The 18127-nt window shown below is 33.8% G+C and overlaps 1 long non-coding RNA gene across 1 annotated transcript; it reads left to right on the top strand.

Annotated features, from left to right (window-relative positions):
• Positions 1 to 214: 214 nt before the first annotated feature.
• LOC110331024 lies at positions 215 to 17202 on the top strand. Its single transcript, XR_002380983.1, has 5 exons — positions 215 to 940; positions 4901 to 4964; positions 6999 to 7159; positions 8398 to 8509; positions 17097 to 17202. It is a non-coding gene; the product is annotated as an uncharacterized LOC110331024 (long non-coding RNA).
• Positions 17203 to 18127: the final 925 nt, after the last annotated feature.

The raw sequence follows: 18127 nt of genomic DNA, 5'->3' as shown, positions 1-18127 counted from the left end.
ACTACAGATATTTAACAATAGAGAACTGAAGGAGAAGTAAATCATTTTTGGAATGGATGTACAGGTAGTATTGAAGAAACAACCTCTTTATCCAGCTTCTTTATTCCTTCCCTCCCCAGAACTTCCCCCTCAGCCTCTGCAGAAGTGTCAGGAGTAGAGATGCTTTATGATGTACGAGCCATTCTATTGCTGTTACTGGCTGCTGGTGGTGGTGGTGGTGGGCGCTGCTTGTCAGCCACACCAAATTGGATGGTGGTGTCCTACACTAATCATGGGGGGCAATTTGCAGAGGACAGGTAACTGGAGCAGATCTCTGGAAGAATTAAGCCTGAAGGAAGAAGCCTGCATACCAGAGAATGCCAACAATCAACTGCCAGCCGAAACATCTGATCAGCCAGGCCCAGACACCAACAGACAAAGAGAAATGGAGCACTCCAGTCACCTAAAGGTCAGGAAGAAAAACAAAGATAAACTAGTGAAAGGTGACAAAACACTTAGGAAGAAGCCAGGAAGAAACGACTTTCAGTTGCCACCCACCTGCCCAAGAAACTATAAGAGAGCAGTAAGACCGACAATATTTTTATGTTCTCACAAGACAAATAATACAAAGACTAAAACCCACCATAGCCAAAACAAAAAACGTTGGAATATGAAACCATTCCAAGTTACCTCCTGTGGATCTAGAAAATGTGAAGCCTGGGTTAGAAACTTAGAACAAGCTACAGCAGTTGTAGAAGTCAATGTGGAGGAAAGAAAAGACATTTGAGATTGCATCTAAAGCCAACAAGAAGTGTGCCAGTTGGCAGTTGAAAGAAAACATTCAAGATGAGGGAAAAAAAAAAGAAATTATAATGGTATAAAAAAGTAGAGCTAATAGGTTCTCTTCTAGGATTTATAACCTTACCTGCTATTGCCCTTGTATTCCCCCGAGAACTTGAAGGTAAGTCCCTATTGCTGAAGACACCACATATTTCAAAACCATAGTTAGGAGAATTCAACTGGAACCGACCTAGAAGCCTCTTCCCTGAGGACTAGCTCTCATAGGTTTAAAAAAAAAAAAAAGTGTCATGTAAGCACTAAGCAATAATAACACTGTCTAGCTGTAAAACCTATGCTCTACCATTATGACCAACAAGGTGCATATTTCCAAGGGTGTAATAATGCAATTATTATCTTGATAGTATCTGATAGCTCTCTAACTTGACTATAGACCAACACAGTGGAAGGGAATTTATACCTGGCACTTTAAACCTAGCCAACTTAATTTATTTAGGTGGTTGCCTTCCCACAATAGTGATAAAGGAGTGGACTGCTCTATTGCTGTTATTTTTCTAAGAAATAGAAGCAATTTGGCCTGCTTTCAATTTTCATGGGTAGGTATTATAATTTGGATTGTGTTTATCAAAGCGTGAGCCTCTGGAAATGATTTTACTATCTGTTCGTATCTTCCTTGGCAAGTGCTGAGAGAAGGTCATACATGTGCTGAAGGAAGACTGAGATCAAATATGTTTAAAGTATCTACAAAGTTTATAAAGCATGTTTTAGGGGACTTGATTAAGGACGGTTCCAATTTCAAGCTAAAATATGGCAACTTGTATAGAGTGTTATGCCCCATTTTTAAAACACCTGTCTCCACATAATTATGAAGGTATTTTAAAAATTGTGACCACCATTAGTAATCAATTTTATTAAGAATATCAACCATTGTTATAATCACATATTACCAGTATAAGTCTTTGAAAACAGTAATTCTGCCCATACTCTTACATCATTTGAGTTGAAATTGTCCTTAAGGTTCCAATAAACACTCTTGGATTTGTTAACCACACCAGCATATAAACTAATCCCTAAAAATAAGTCAGTATCCAAAATGACCTATGCCCTTCTCTCCATCCATACTCACCCAACACACACACACACGCACACACACACACACACACACACACACACACACACACACACATATACCCCCACACACGCACACAGTTACCACTTGTGTACACAGACAAACAGAAATTATGGCTCATCATCGAGTGTTAAATTTTGACACAAATCAACTTTTTTTTAATTGAATTTTTTTTCATCCAACATATCCTGAATTATTCTGAGTAAATTTCCCCTTCTCCTAATCCGACCGGTTCCTCCTACTTTCTCTCTTCTCCAAACCTGTTCCCTTTCTACATCTAGTTAGAAAACAGGCATCTAAGGAGTAAAAAGAATAAAACAAGAATAAAAATAAGAACCAGCACCAGAAATACAATTAGACAAAGAGCACATATATTTGCATACACAGAAGTCCCATATAAACCCAAACTCAGAAGCCATGTATTTATATGCACAGAATCTGTAAGCTTCCAAAACAGAAGACAGCCCTGGCTGTGTATTATGATACAAAAACCTCTAAAGACGTCTACTGCAAAGTGTTGGTTATACCTTCAAGAGTGGATTGTATTTCCAGTGAGACTCACTTGAAGAAAACTTAATATTCCTTCCTTCCTTCCTTCCTTCCTTCCTTCCTTCCTTCCTTCCTTCCTTCCTTCCTTCCTTCCTTCCTTCCTTCCTTCCTTCATTTTGTAATTAGTCATCAACTGGAGATGGCTTCTGGGTTAGGGATGTGGGTGTGCCTCTTTCAATTCTAGAACCCTCAAACCTACACAAATAGTGGATATTGAACAAAGCTGAGATGACAACCTATAGTCAGAGTTTGAAACAAAATAAGTTGATATAAATAATGAGATCCTAATAAGCAATTATTTTGCATAATCCTCCTCACTTGTAGAATATTGAGGGTTAATGGACATGCTCTTTACAAAAATTTCAATTTATTTCTCTGTTGCTGTTCCTGAAAAGAAGTCTTCAAGTAGAGAAAACTGCTTAATATTAGAAAAGCTATTTGTCTTGAAAATATTGAAGTACAGGAATAATAAAGAAGGAAATAAATAAAATAAGCATTAGGGAACTGGTTTTATGTGGCTCCTTTAGTTCTACCACGCTACTCTCCGTGGTATTCTAGAATGTTCTACCTCATGTTTCCCTTTATTAGTTAAAATTGTCATTCCAGGATGTTCTGTTTTGTTTTCAATTCATTGGACATTAGCCCCTGTTTCTAAAGGAGTTTACAAAATACTGATCTTGAAGGAAAATACTACAAAAAGTAATTTTAAGGTTTGACATCATTCACAACAGAGTAGGTGAGGAATAGATACTTAATAGATGCTGATTTACATTTATTCAACTTGATCCCCAAAGTGGTACGTAAATTAATAAGGGGGTCATTTGATGGGGCCTCAAGGCAAATCAGAGAGAACATAATATAATATAATAGATTGAAAAGCAGGAACAGATAGGTATAGTGAAGCAGGGGTAAAAGGAGAAGGAAGAAGAAGAAATAAAGAAGGAAAAAAATATTCCTAAAGACCAGAAAGGTACACATGAAAGCACACTATTAATGAAAAATTCTATAAACAAACTTAAACAGACATAAAAAGAATTGAAAATATATTGGAGCAGTAATACCCCTACTTGACAACACAAACTAACATACAAAATCAGTACCAGAAATGTGTTAGCACTTTTGTTGGATTATTATTTATTAGCTAATATGTTGTCACAGATACTCTCTTCATACATGGCAATTTGTTGCTCTTGTTACCATATACAACATGACAATAAGATCCTAATGCTGAAGATACAACTTATATAAATCATAGACTATGAAAAGTAGCCTTATTACTCACCTAGAATCTTCATCTGAACTGCTTAGGTTATATCTCTAGAAGATGCTAAGCTTGTTACTGGGGAAGTATCAGTCATAAATTTACCCAGCTATTTTTCTTGTGAGCTATGATAACAAGCCGACCTAAAGAGATTCTCCTGAGTGGATCAATAGAAGCACAAATATAATGGCAGAAATCACCAACTTTATGATAGAATTTAAGCTCTTTTTCATAAGATGGTACCATTACTGAGTTCAAGAATCTGTGACTATATAGGTCATATAGGTCCTAGAAGAAAAATTCTAGTATTATATTAGGATAAATAGACAAGATACAAAGTAATGTCTTATCATTATTCTCACAGAGCATCTTTCACACCACATGCGAGAAGCTTCTTTTTGCCATTCATGGTGATGAATAAGAGACCCATAACTGATTAATGTTCAAACAATAAGAACAGTCCATGTTAAAAAGAACATCTGTATCATACCCATAATCCCCAAAGTTTACTAAGCATGGAAGTGTGTGTGTGTGTGTGTGTGTGTGTGTGTGTGTGTCTGTGTGTGTGTGTGTGTGTGTGTGTGTGTGTGTGTGTGTGTCTGTGTGTGTGTGTGTGTGTGTGTGTGTGTGTGTGTCTGTGTGTCTGTGTCTGTGTGTAAGGAATATAAGGGCCAGAGAATGTGGGTGAGTGTAATAGAAAGTAGTTAGGCACATCACAATACCACCAACACTACAGCTGAAACTGTTTTTCAGAGCACTGTGGGGCAGTGGCACATAAGAACTCATAGTTCTTATGACTGCATATACAAGACAAGTACAAGATCAATGCAGACAAAAACTCAGCAGGTGGGCAAGTATAGGCAGGGAGTTCTACTGTTAACTGAAGAGATTCTAACAATTGATAGTGTCTGTGAGAAGAAAAATTAGTTTTCTTTAAAGCTATGATTCCTGCTCCAGTGAATACCAACATACAATGGGAGTATAAGGACAATGGATATTGTACTCAATGAACTTTAAAAGAAATATGGAGACAGAGATGGGTGGGAGTGAAATGGAGGTTTGGATCTGGGAGAAGTTATAAAAGGTAGTGAAAATAATCAAATTATAATGTTTTACCTTTTCAAAAGTTAATAGAACAGTTTAAATTAATATAGGGATTATCTTTAATTTTTTTTTATTCTCAGTCCTTACTGGAAACCCTGTATTTAGTTATTCTCATATTACGAGAAAATAACCACTTTAAAACAAGTAAGTGTATATTAAATTGAAAGGATAAGCTCTAGTGGCATTAGAGCTCTTGAAATATGTTTTGTTTCCTAAAGTTTCAATAAGAAAAATTTTATTGCTTGTCCAAAAGGAACCACTTTTAAGCTCTAAATGACTATAATTTAAAGAAAACAAACAAAAAGGCATATGGTAACAAGAAAGTATTAGGCAACGGCATGTATTCATTTGCTGTCTATTATTTTAATTAATTCTGTACCAGCAAATTCAAGACTATACAACAAGTATATCAATTATTCCATGGTTGATGTATTCATTTATCTAATTTCTCCCTCAAGGGGTAGAAGTTGTCTAGATATTTTTTTCTTTTAAAATTACTAATTAATGTCAACAATTGTAATTTCACATAAACTCAACCCAGCTTGAGGAGAAATATTAAGAAAAATAATGTGTTTGTCTTCTAAGCATTCCTCAACCTGAATTTATAAAGCAACTCTCCAAACACCAAAACAGAATGTCAGAAAATACATGTGTACACAACAAACACACTCAAGGACCCTGAAGACAAGGTAGGTGGCAAAACAGATACACAATGAGCAAGTAAATTTGATTTTTTTTTTTAAAATTCACAATATGTTCCATATCATTTATTTTTAGAATGATAATCCTTAGATGAGTTACTTCAATACAAGGAGAATTTGATGAAATAAATCAACACAAACCAACTATTTCAGGACAATGTAAAACAGCAAAATGGTAGAAAAACATACATTATGTGGCTAATTAGGCAAAACATGTATATTATCATTATGATTATTAATAGGGGTTCTAATCTCTGGATTGTTATATTAAATTCAATTTGATATTAATATAATTTTGAAATTATATTTTACTGTCAGGCCAACATCAGTTTCTCTACCAATATTTTTTTCCAAATAAACTATTTTATTTTATTTTATTAGGTATTTTCTTCATTTACATTTCAATGTTATCTTCTTTCCTCCTTTCCCCTCTGAAAACCCCCTGTTGCATCCCCCATACCCCTGCTCACTAAGCCATCCACTCCCACTTCCCTGTCCTGGCATTCCCCCACACTGGGCTATCAAGCCTTCACAGAACCAAGGATCTCTCCTCTCATTTATGTCCCAAAAGGTCTGCTATATATGCGGCTAGAGCCATGGGTCCCTCCATGTGTATTCTTTGGTTGATGTTTTAGTCCCTGGGAGCTCTGGGGGTACTGGTTGGTTCATATTGTTGTTCCTCCTATGGGACTGCAAACCCATTCAGCTCCTTGGGTCCTTTCTCTAGCTCCTCCATTGGGGACCCTGTGTTCAGTCCAATGGATGGCTATTAGCATCTACTTCTGCATTTGTTAGGCACTGACAGAGCCTCTCAGGAGACAGCTATATCAGGCTCAGTCAGCAAGTACTTCTTGGCAACCACAATAGTGTCTGGATTTGGTGTCTGTGTATGGAATGGATCCCCAGGTGGAAAAGTCTCTGGATGGCCTTTCCTTCAGTTTCTGCTCCACATTTTGTCTCTGTATCTCCTCACACAGGTATTTTGATTCCCCTACTAAGAAGGACTGAAGTATCCACACTTTGTCCTTTTTCTTGAGCTTCATGTGGTCTACAGAACTTTTTGGTGGAAAGTTTTATTGAATTAGAAAATATTACTTCTCCTAAGACTGGTTGAGATAGATCTTTCAGGAGGATAAATCTGAAACATATGGTTTCTAATTTAAAAGCATGTGTAAGAAATGGATCTGTCATATATATATATATAATATATATATATATATTATATATATATATATGAGGTTTCCAGAGAAGCTGAAGAGTAGAATATATACCTATAGAACTATAAAGTCATTATTATGATATAAGCATTTTTAACACATTTATATGCATATTATTTCCATAATAGATTTTCTCAAATGCTCTTAAATTATATAAAGAGTAGTTCTCATTCATAAGAACAAAGAAGACTGTAATGGCAGCCATAAAGACAATGATCTCTTTTTTGTTTCTCTCTCTGTTCTTTTCTGCATCCCAACAGAAGGGATGATGCCTGTCTATGTTTACTCAGGTAAATCTTGTGTTTTCCAGAATCTATAGATTTCAAATGGTCTCACATTCCCCAAATAATTTTACAAGCAGAAATAGTGTTTTAGCAGCTACACAGACATCCCTGATGCCAGTCAATTGACACTTGACATGGTCAGTATAACAAGCTCACACTTAATTTTGCAAGTATATTCAAAATACCACATGTGTTACATTTAATTTTAAAGAGAGCAATATGTTTTGTACTATTTTATCTTTTGTGTAGTCTCTTTGTGTAACTATTTGGTTTCTATGTACAATTATTTTTTCTGAGTCTCAGTAGGTATAACAGCTCTCCTCACTTTATATTTCAGAAAAATCAAGAAAATTTTATTTATTATAAAATCACAGTACAATTATCAAAAATATTTACCTTTGAGATTATAATATTATTTAGTGTAGTGTATAAAATTAGGCCTGGTAAATTTGCAAAGTAATATTCTATGGAGAAAATTTAAATGCAATATCAAGCACTGTCTTATTTGTCTTTTTAAAAATTTTTATTTATTTATTTATTTACTTGTTTATTTATTTATTGGTTTTTCGAGACAGGGTTTCTCTGTTTATCCCATTCTGTAGACCCGGCTGACCTCAAACTCAGAAATCCACCTGCCTCTGCCTCCCAAGTGCTGGATTAAAGGCATGTGCCACTACTGCCCAGCCTGTCTTATTTTTCATTGCTAAGATTTAGTATAAATCCTTTTTTCATGTTTACTGATATTTTGTATACTGTAGTATTTTTAAGCTTGCGTGTGTGTTTGTGTTTTTGTGAATTTTTTCCCTCTATTAACCTTAATGTGTATTCAGGTGAAATCCAGATCTTCAAAATATGAGAAGTTCTCTCCATTTAATTTTTCCCCCTCCTTATTTTATGAGACAGGTTTCTTCCTTACTGAATCTGGAGTTCACCGATTTGGTGAGATTGTCTCTAAGGATCCCTGTGTCCCTATTTTGCCAGCACTGTCATCATCTGATTTTGCTCTTATGTGTGATTTATATTGTATATTTTCTGGAGTAAATATTTAACTAAAATACTCATAGTGAGTGTCACACAGTTTCATTATAAAGTGATAACACCACATCCTTAAGCTTCTAATTTTACAAAGCACATTATACTTCATCATTTATTTATGGCTAAATTCAGATCATATTCTAACTGAAAATAGTTTATTTGATCTTTCTTCCTGTCTTATATTTTAAATACCTTTTATTTGGAGGATAAACTAATTCTTATTAAAAATACTTTACTGCTAATATAAACTTCATTGATGAGTCTGAGAGTTGTGCTGCTTTAAAGATTCAATATTGTGTCCATATTGCAAAATAATAGGTATGTGTTTTTTCTTTTAAAGAAGAGACTTCCAATCCATCAATAATCATCCTGATAACAATGCTGCCCCTATTGTACCTGTGGCTCTATTGTAACACAGCAATCATCATTGCAGTTTCAAGGTACATTGTTTGGTAAGTAAGATAATGACCTCACTTCCTCAAAAATGAAAGATCTTTCTGGTCAGTACTGACTTGATTTCCTTACAACCTGTGACAAAGTTTTGTACTGTCTTCAACAATAGATATTTCCTGTCAAGTTTTGGGTCACAATCAAAAGTAACATAATTACCCTATATTACCTTCGGGGGCTATGTGACACTTGTGACCACATTTCTGAAGGTAGAAGCTTTCTATGCCTGACATTGTGAATTTGTTTTCCAAATTATTGCTTCTTGAAGGATAGAAGTAACAAAATTGCAAGGGAAATGTAAGTTCAGTAAAACCAGTGTGTATGTTTGAGTGTGTGTTTGTGTGTGTGTGTGTGTGTGTGTGTGTGTTTGTGTTTAGGAAGATTTTCATTTGGCATTATCCAAGCAATTATCATTAGTTACATATCCCTAAACTACCTTCTTAGCTCTAAGCTCTACAACCCCATCTTTCTTCTCAACTTAAACTATCTGTACTGTGATTTCTAATTCCCCTAAATAGTATCCATCTTTATTACCCTCCTTCATTAAGATCTTTTTATCCCTTCCTCTAAAATGCAACACTTTTAATTTAATTTCCTTTGTTTCACAAATTAAGCACACAAATCTAAACATTTGGTGCTCAAATCCTATATAAGAACATCCAGTACTTGTTGGTTTAGGTCTGGGGTGCTAACTCAGTATGGTATTTTCCAGCCAGCTCTATCCACTTATTCATAGTCTGCTTTTTTTTTTTTTACAGTTATACAGAACTTTATTGTATAGATGTACCATATTTTCAGTAAACATTTATCACCTGAGAGACTTCAAAGCTATTTTCATTACCTAGATATTGTAAATAGGTCAGACACATGCATAGATGAGCATACATCGCTATAGTAGGAAGGAGAGCCCTATAGATGTATGTTAAGGAGTGGCTAAGGTTAAGTCATGAATAAGATCTATATTTAGTGCTCTGGGAAACTGCCACAATTATTTCTATAATGGCTTTAGGAGTTTGGACTCCCACGATGGGTATGAGAGTTCCCTGTAACCCCCACATGTTTGCCTGCATTTGTCTTCCTTTGTTTACTTAATCTTAGACATTCTGAGTGGAGAAACATGACATTCTTACTGAAGTAATGTGCATTTGCAAAGTAGTTTTGATTTACATTTCCCTGAAACCTAAAAATTTTAATCACTTTTAAAAATATGTCTTTGCTATTTGTATTTCTTCCTTAAACTCTCTATTTATTAACCCAATTTTTTTCATCACATTTTTTTCTGGTGTTTAATTTTAGTTTTTGAGTTCCTTATACTTTCTAGATATCAATATACTATCAAATGAACAAGCTGATAAAAACACGTTTTCCATTCTCTAGGCCACCTCCTTAGCCAATATACATTTTCTTTCACAGTACAGAATCTATTTAATGTCGTGGAATTCAACTTGTTCTCGTGGGCCACTAGAGTCCTTTACAAAATGTCCTTATCTGAACCCAAGTTCTAAAATACTCTCTCTACTCTTTCTACTGCAATGTTCAGATATTGCCTTAAAAAATTTGATCAGCTGGGACTTAATTTGTACGGGTGAGAAGAGTAAAGGAGCAAGTAGCCTTGTCTACATACTTATATCCATTTGTTAAAGATGCTGTCTTTTCTCCAATGTTTTTGGCACCTTTGTCAAACATTGGATGCCTATAGGTATATAGACTTTTATGTCTGAATACTTCATTCCATTTTGTTGATCAATGTTTCTATGTTTGTGTCAGCAGTAACGGTGATTTTATTACTATGTCTCCCTAATATAACTTGAAATGAAATAAAGCATTATCTCTGGAAGTTTTTATTTAATATTCACGAATATTTGCTTTTCTAGAAAGCTTGTGCAGTGGGCACTAGTTATCACAGAAATACACATCTGAAGAAAGTCCAGAGAATACCTTCCCAGCCACAAAATGAATCTTATGCATCTTATTATAGTTCCCCAAAGAGCATTATAGTAGAGAGGTAAGAATGATGCTAAGAGCCCGATGTTAGAAAAGACTGTAGCAAAATCCTACCTTCAGACCTTGACAGGATCACTGTACTCAGATGTGGTTTCATGCAGAGGATTTGCATAAGGTCAACCCAATCAAAATTTTAGCTTCAGTGGGAGGTTTATGAACTCATCGCCAACAAAATGTTTTAAACAGTTGATAGATTCTGGGAAAAGGAGAGTCAGTTTTCTTAAGGGTGCATCTCTTAATAGGTTGAGCATGTTCCAGTAGGCCGCTCTTATCTTGGTTCACTTCCTTTTTTCTGTGATAAAATACTGTGACCAAAAAGCAACTGACAGAGGAAAGAATTGTTGCCCTTCTACTTCTTCCACTTGGACTTCCACATCCAGGTTCATGACCACATCCACTTCTATTTTATAGACCACTAATAAAAGAAAACAGGCCAGGATTTCGAGGTAAGAAACTAGGGGCAGAAACTCATCAAGAAGTTGAAGAAGAGTGAGGTTTGCTGGCTTACTACTCATGGTTTTCTTAACCTACCTTCTTGTACCACAATTGATCAACCAAGGGTAGCCCCAACCTTTCTGGAACATGCATACCCCACATAACTTATTAATTAATAAAATATACCTCAGGCTTGCTCACATGCCAATCTGTTTGGGAGCATTTTCTTAATTAAGATTCCCTTATTCCAATGACTATAGCATAGGTAATATTGACATAATTGTGCCAGCAGACATCTCACATCTAGGAGTCTATGAACAGAACAAATTGGAGTTGATGGGTTATTAAATTGATGAAAAAATAGGGCAATAGATTGTGCAGTAGGGAGTGCTTCTAGATGGAAGGTTAGGAGAGAAGTTGAGGGTAATTATGATGTTAGTATGTTGTATGGAATTCTCAACGAATTTATAAATTATTTTTAAAAATATACTATCTAGGATTTGAGTTCTTTATGTATATTTCAAGTAAAACAGTCATTGGGAATTTCAGCTAGTTTATACACACTTCAAATTCTTCAGTGAGTTCATATTAAACTATAGTTAAACTATAAAATATAGTCAAATTTTGACTATATTTTTCCATTTAACTTACATTTTATATTATCTTCACAATTTTTTACCTGTACTATTTCTCATTATTTTCTGATGTTTAAAGCTTAAATGAGATTCCCAGAAGCTGCATCTTGTCCTCAGTAAAACAAATTGTTCCAATAAACTGAAAGATTATTTGTTGTATTATTTTGTTAGAGAGAAGTGGTACATATTTGGAATCAATAAAACAGTTGATATTGAAATGATTTTTTCATCTTTTTCCATTTATTAATTGTATATTATTCTTATAATGTTACATATATTTAAAATTAGAACATTATCAGTCTTTGGAATTGCATGCATATGGAAAAAATTATGAAATGTAATTACTGGTCAAAACCCAGAATGTGAAAGTATATCACTTTTTGTTGATATCTATTATTTCTAATGGTACTACTTGCCTTACCCTGTGGGAAATTCCAGAAAGTCGAAGTTGAAAGGAGGAGGAAGAGCTGTTCACCTACTAGCAGACTAGAAGCAGAGAAAGAAAAAATTATAGCATTAGTTTCAAGGACCTGCACCGAGTGAACTGTGTTTACTCAAGAGTTCCTTTCCTGTAAACTTCCAGAAGCATTGAAAAATACCACCATCAGATGAGAGCTGAACCTTAGCACATGTACCTTTGGTGACCATTTTATTTTCAATATTAATACTGAGATCCTTTCTTATAAATCAGTGCAACAGGATCTGCTTCCTATAAACACAAGCTTTTCTTAAATACCCTGATTAGCCATCTAATTAATTCTTGATGAATACTTAAAAGTTTCATTTTATAAGTAAACATATTTGAAATTCAGAATATTATATGAGAGATTCTAAATTCTGGGCTATTATAAGGTTAAAACTTGAGCATTTATTATAAGCTAGTAGGATATTTTATTGAACTTTCTAATGTTTTAGAATGGAATAAATTGTCATTTAAATCAAAGTCTCATAAGGGACCTTTTAAAATTCCTTCAAAACTATAAAGCTCTCAAAATATGAAATAAAATGGGTGTGCTCATATTTGTAATATGGAGTATATAAATGACTTGTTTTCTTCATCTGCCCAAATGTAAGGCAATTGGATGGATATGCCTACTCTGCTTATTGAAACAAAGAAGAAAATGCATTGGGAAAATATCATAAAAAGGCTAATGATGTTTTTGTTTCACAAAATGTATTTAATGAAAATGTTATTGCCATGAAGCCTATTGAGAAGTTTATAACATCCCTAACATGACATTTTAATTTCCCACTAATTTTAAGTAAAATATAATTTAAATTTTACATGTCTTTTACTTGGGCTCTAAACCACAGAAGTAACCAATGACTGAACCATTTCTGAAATTTCAAGAGATTTCTGCACTAATTTCTGAAGGGCATTAATAAGAGAGGTGAAGCCACTTGAATTCCAAGTTGAGTTTTTATTTCTAAAGCACTCAGGTCAGTCACTGGTAATTTTCCTCTATTAAGAAACACAAAATAAGGTACTCAGGTGGCATGGAATCAAGGGAAGGTACATTCTGCCCTGGTCATGCAAGCTTTACTGACATTTAAAGTAGAAAGGTTGAAAGAATCAAGTCCATTTTGAGTAATTTTGTAAGTCGAAAGATTGATCCATTCTGCAGCCAGAAGCACCAAGACCACAGGAAAATAAGAGCAGCTGATGAAAAAGATGCAACTGTATAAAAATAGATTCTTGAGTCAAGAGAAAAAGCATAGAAATGTTGAGGGCACTTAGAAAACTTTTACCAAAATATCTGTTGCATACCTTTATGCACTCACCCACTAACAAATGATTTTCCTTAGGATTGCAGAAATTCAGGAAACATCTTGTTTTCTGTTCTTTATGTGGGGCTTAAGTTATGAATGCATATTAATCTGAACAATGTTTAATATGTGTTAATCTGAAGCATGCACTTTGATTAGAGTGTTTATATCACAGGCCAGTTTGTTTTTGTTTTTGTTTTCGTTTTTTCTGTAAAGGCCGTTTATTTCTCTTCACTGCTATTAGGATTTAACAGAGTCCAGCAGAGTCAACTCTTTTTGAGATCAAGTTGAGAACTTTAAACTGCCAATTGTGAATTAGCCAATACTATATCAATGTGTGTATAGTTGCTCTGTCTCTCTGTTCTTAGAGAAATGAGCCCTCAAATTACCCAGAAGTCCTTAGAAGATATTAGCTGGAATTAAAACACATTTAATAAGTACTTATCATTAAGAGTCATTTCTACATATTCTGTTTTCAATGAGTAATATATGCATGTAATGATTTGGCAGAGTTGAAAAGCTTTCTGAAACCCATCATTACTTGAAACTAAATTTGGATGCCCTGGGGCACATCTTTTTAAAACAATGAGAGTTTTTTCCCTTAGTCTTAGGTTTTGTCATTTAATGAATAACAATCCATGCAGGTTCAATCAAACAAATTATAACACTGTTTACTTTACTATTACACTTGAAAGTGGTTTTATACCTTGAAGAGAAATATCTTGAGTCAGGAAAAGTTGAAATCCCAGGGGCACATTTTGGGAAGAGTTAATCTGAAAGCTATGTTTAAATCATTTTGGTTCATGAAATGCACTTTTATCATTAATATAGAGCCCTTGTCACAAGAAAATCAAATAATCAAAATAGTATTAAGGAGAAATAAAATGAAAAGGCAATAGCACAACTCTGCTAGAAGTACGTTACCAGTTAGCATTTGTCAGCTGTTAACACAGCCCTCATTTTTTTTTTTTACAATAATGTTGTTTAATCTGCCAAATATACAAGTTGAATTTGAGGAGCATGTCTTGTCTGGGGGACGCACAGTAACCAGAGGTTTCTTGAAATGATCAATGGGTAGGGTTAAAAATGGGCACTAGCACAGCCCTCATTCTTAACCTTTCCTTTCACTTCTCTCATGGGATTCTTACATTAGTAGTTCCAACTTGCATTCAAGTTTTGTAAAAAGTTTGCATCCAGAGCCAAATTACTTTTCTAGTGTGCCACATTAAAGGGGAAACTGCCGATCTTTCTACATAGTCTACAGCACAAATTATTAATTGGTGTTGTAATTTGATCCATCTCAATATTATCCATCCTTCCATCTCTTTCTCTATGTCTCTTCATTTTTGTATTTACTGTGTTTTCTTTTTCCTCTCTTTCTCTGTTTTTCTTTCTCTCTGCTTCTCATTCCCAATGCAGCTGGATATAATATTTTTAAATAGTATTGTCCTAGCACAGACCCATGGAATCCTGACTCTGTATTGCAAATCATACTTTACTCTTTGATTAGTATGTAAAATTTTAGTCCTTGTAGTTAAACTGGAAAAAGTCAATCAAAAGAAGTTTCATGTGTACATGGGTAACCTTAGTTTCTGGATCGTGTTAAGAGGATGTATCTGTGTAATATATATATATATATATATATATATATATATATATATATATATACTAATCTATCTATCTATCTATATATAGATAGATACATCCTCTTAACACACATATAACTTAGGTAAATACATACTGACAAAATAAACTAATGGTACATTTCCCAGAAAGCTTTCTTATTTGTAAAAACATAAAAAAAAAACCAAAAACAAAAAACAACAAAAAAAACTTGATGTGAATGACTACTAGAGTAATTAACGACTAACTAAACCAACATTCATTCACATCATGTAGTTCATAATATGTAATATTTGTAGAATAGAAAATCACCCCGTACTTATATGTTTGTGTTTGTTTATTGTTTTTGTTTTTGTTTTTTGTTGTTTTTTTTTTTTTAGTGGTTTTACAGATCATTTTTGCTTGATGCATATTAATAGGAGTAGAGCTTAAGGTCCTCAGGGACTGTCTTCTATTGAGCTTTCCATGCAACTCTCCAGGTTCCAGGGAGGCATTGGGCAGCATACCAGAATTTACTTAAATAGGCTACACCTTATTTTACTAAACATTACAGAGTACTTCGTACATTTCTTGTTAATCTAAAATACGTTTAAGCTTTCAGTATGTTTTTCCTGTCATTTTTGTGATTATTTATAATCTCTATAAATTTCACATTTGTAGAATGGTCATTATTCTAGTGTTATTTACTCTAACACTGGGCCTGAGCAAATGATAGGAAAATCAGGCCTGCTGCTGAAAAGCTAGTCAACTATATGTGGATACTGAAGCCATGAATCTTGGGGGAGGACATAATACTACTATTTTACTGTTCTAGTACAATCACTAAATGCATTACAAATTCTTGTTTCTTTACATGTAGCTTTTGTTCTTGTTATAAAATGAACTACTATCTGTTTACAAATGAAAAGAAAAGCTCATCATGTGGTACATAACCTCAGGTGATATGTTTACTATATAACTGCTGCACCTAAGGCTCAGGGAACATTGTGATAGAGGACTTGGAAAACTTATAATAACCAGAGGACCAAAATATCTCCTATGAGATTGTGCCTTCTCATTCTGACCGTAAACACATAGCCATGAAATGTCCACATCACAGCGGCCTAAACAATGTCTAAGAAACTCCCACAACAGCTGGTGTTCTAATGTAGATGCAGCAGATATGACAGGGTGTCTTATCTTGTTAAAGAGCTACAGGAAAAGAACAACTGATAAGAGATAGAGATTTAGCCCTTCGCAGGGAAGAGTCCCTAATGAATTTTCCAAGAAATTATCCATTTAAGCAAGGGGAAGTAATTGACCTACAGGTAAGCACTGTAATTGTGCTAAAAGCTATTAAAATACTTGATGAGAGCATCTTTCTCAAAGATTTGTACCATACAAATAAGGAAAAAAAATTCTTACCATCAAAACAATTGAAATGCTTACTTATGGTAAATACTGCACAAGAATGGAATAATAGACACGAAGGATTTAAACAGTGACAGGAGTAAGAATATAGGTGAATCAAAAGAAATGATTCTGATCATGTTAAAGTATCAGGTTTCTTTGGATACAAGCTAATAATCCTAAATAAGGAGAAATCTCTAGGAGGAATAGAATACAATCTCAAAAGATTGTCTTCCTTTCTTTGAAAGTTTGTTTTAGTCTATTTTTATTCTAATTACTAGATTATTTCCTTTTACTGAACTCATATCAAATGGTAAACTATTTGTAAATATTACCAATAATATATAGCTATAAGAATTTTACACTGTATATGGCTATAGAGAAATTTGTATTTAGTTTTAAAAATGCAATCTTTTCAGGTTTCATGAAACATTTCGTTCTATAATTATACAAGGTTGAATCTGGGTTTCTAGTACAAATGGTATTATAATAAAAGAGTATATTTTCTTTACTTTTTAAATACAATGAATGGTATATTAAAAGAATTTAAATACATAATGTAGATGGAGTTATCCTGAGTTAATTAAAAATAAGACTATATTTTATGGTTATTATTTGTAGTGTTAGACCACTCTAAATATGTGTCTTAAACAAGAATGAATGTATTGGCATTTGTCACAGGTCTTAAGTTGATTTGGTATGTGACCCTTCATCAATATTATATGTTCACTTACAGGCAGAGGCATTTACACCTTCAAGAAGATCTCTTCATTCTCCTCCCTAAAGACTACTGAAAACTTGTTCTGGGTAACCTTCAACATCAGGAAATAAAGCTTCATATGTCATCCTCATTGCTTGACTGGCTTCCATGAGTGAACTCTCAAGACAACTGAGTCAAACCATATCAGTATATACTGAGTCTCAGGAATCTGGTTTTTGGTAATCTGGAGGACTGAAGTGTTACAGGTTTACTGAATGTAGGACTGCTTCCTCCCTTTAGAAGAAATGGTGCAGTATGGATATTGAATTGACACATATTTTGCCTATATACTTTAAATCATCCCTGGATTACTTATATGTTTTATAAAAAGTAGTTACTATAATCCATTAACTTTTACAATGGATTTCCATTGTCATATTAAGATTATTTTTATCAGATTTTAATACATCATATTCCCAGAGAGGCTTGGGAAATAGAAGATTGTATACACAAAAGGGCAATGATTTCCAACCTCTAATTTAAACTCAAAATATTTGCAAAAACTATTGTGGATATTCACAGTTCCTTGCTGTATTTTAATATACTGGCTACAAAGATGAATAGTTTGAAGAATAGCAAAAATAAAACTGTTCCTTTTCTTTAATATTTGGAATATTATAATTGTGTCCTAAGGAAAATTGTGTATTTTGCTAAGCTTTTAAGGGAATTTATAAATACATAAGATTTATTGTGAATATTTAAAGGTGCCAAGATTAAAGATAAGTATGAATAGATGCATAAAATCTCATAAATTCAAAAATACAGTTATATGTGTCCTATATTCATACAACTCTCCAGTAACAGGTAGTTCTCTGATATATTATCGTGAAGTGGTTGTACTTCACAAGGTGTTTTCTATCCACTAAGTTATATAACACTGTATATACGTTCCACATGCTGATTATTGAATTGTCAATTGGTGGAGAACTAAGGTGACTCAATTTCCAAGTTACTATAAATAGAATAACATACCGTAACATAGTTGTGTAAGAATCGCTGTTGTAAGA

The sequence above is a fragment of the Mus pahari genome, chromosome 13 (assembly GCF_900095145.1).
Source record: "Mus pahari chromosome 13, PAHARI_EIJ_v1.1, whole genome shotgun sequence".
Lineage (NCBI taxonomy): Eukaryota > Metazoa > Chordata > Mammalia > Rodentia > Muridae > Mus > Mus pahari.
Note: the sequence above shows the minus strand (reverse complement) of the source record. Positions and strands in the feature narration are given on the sequence as shown.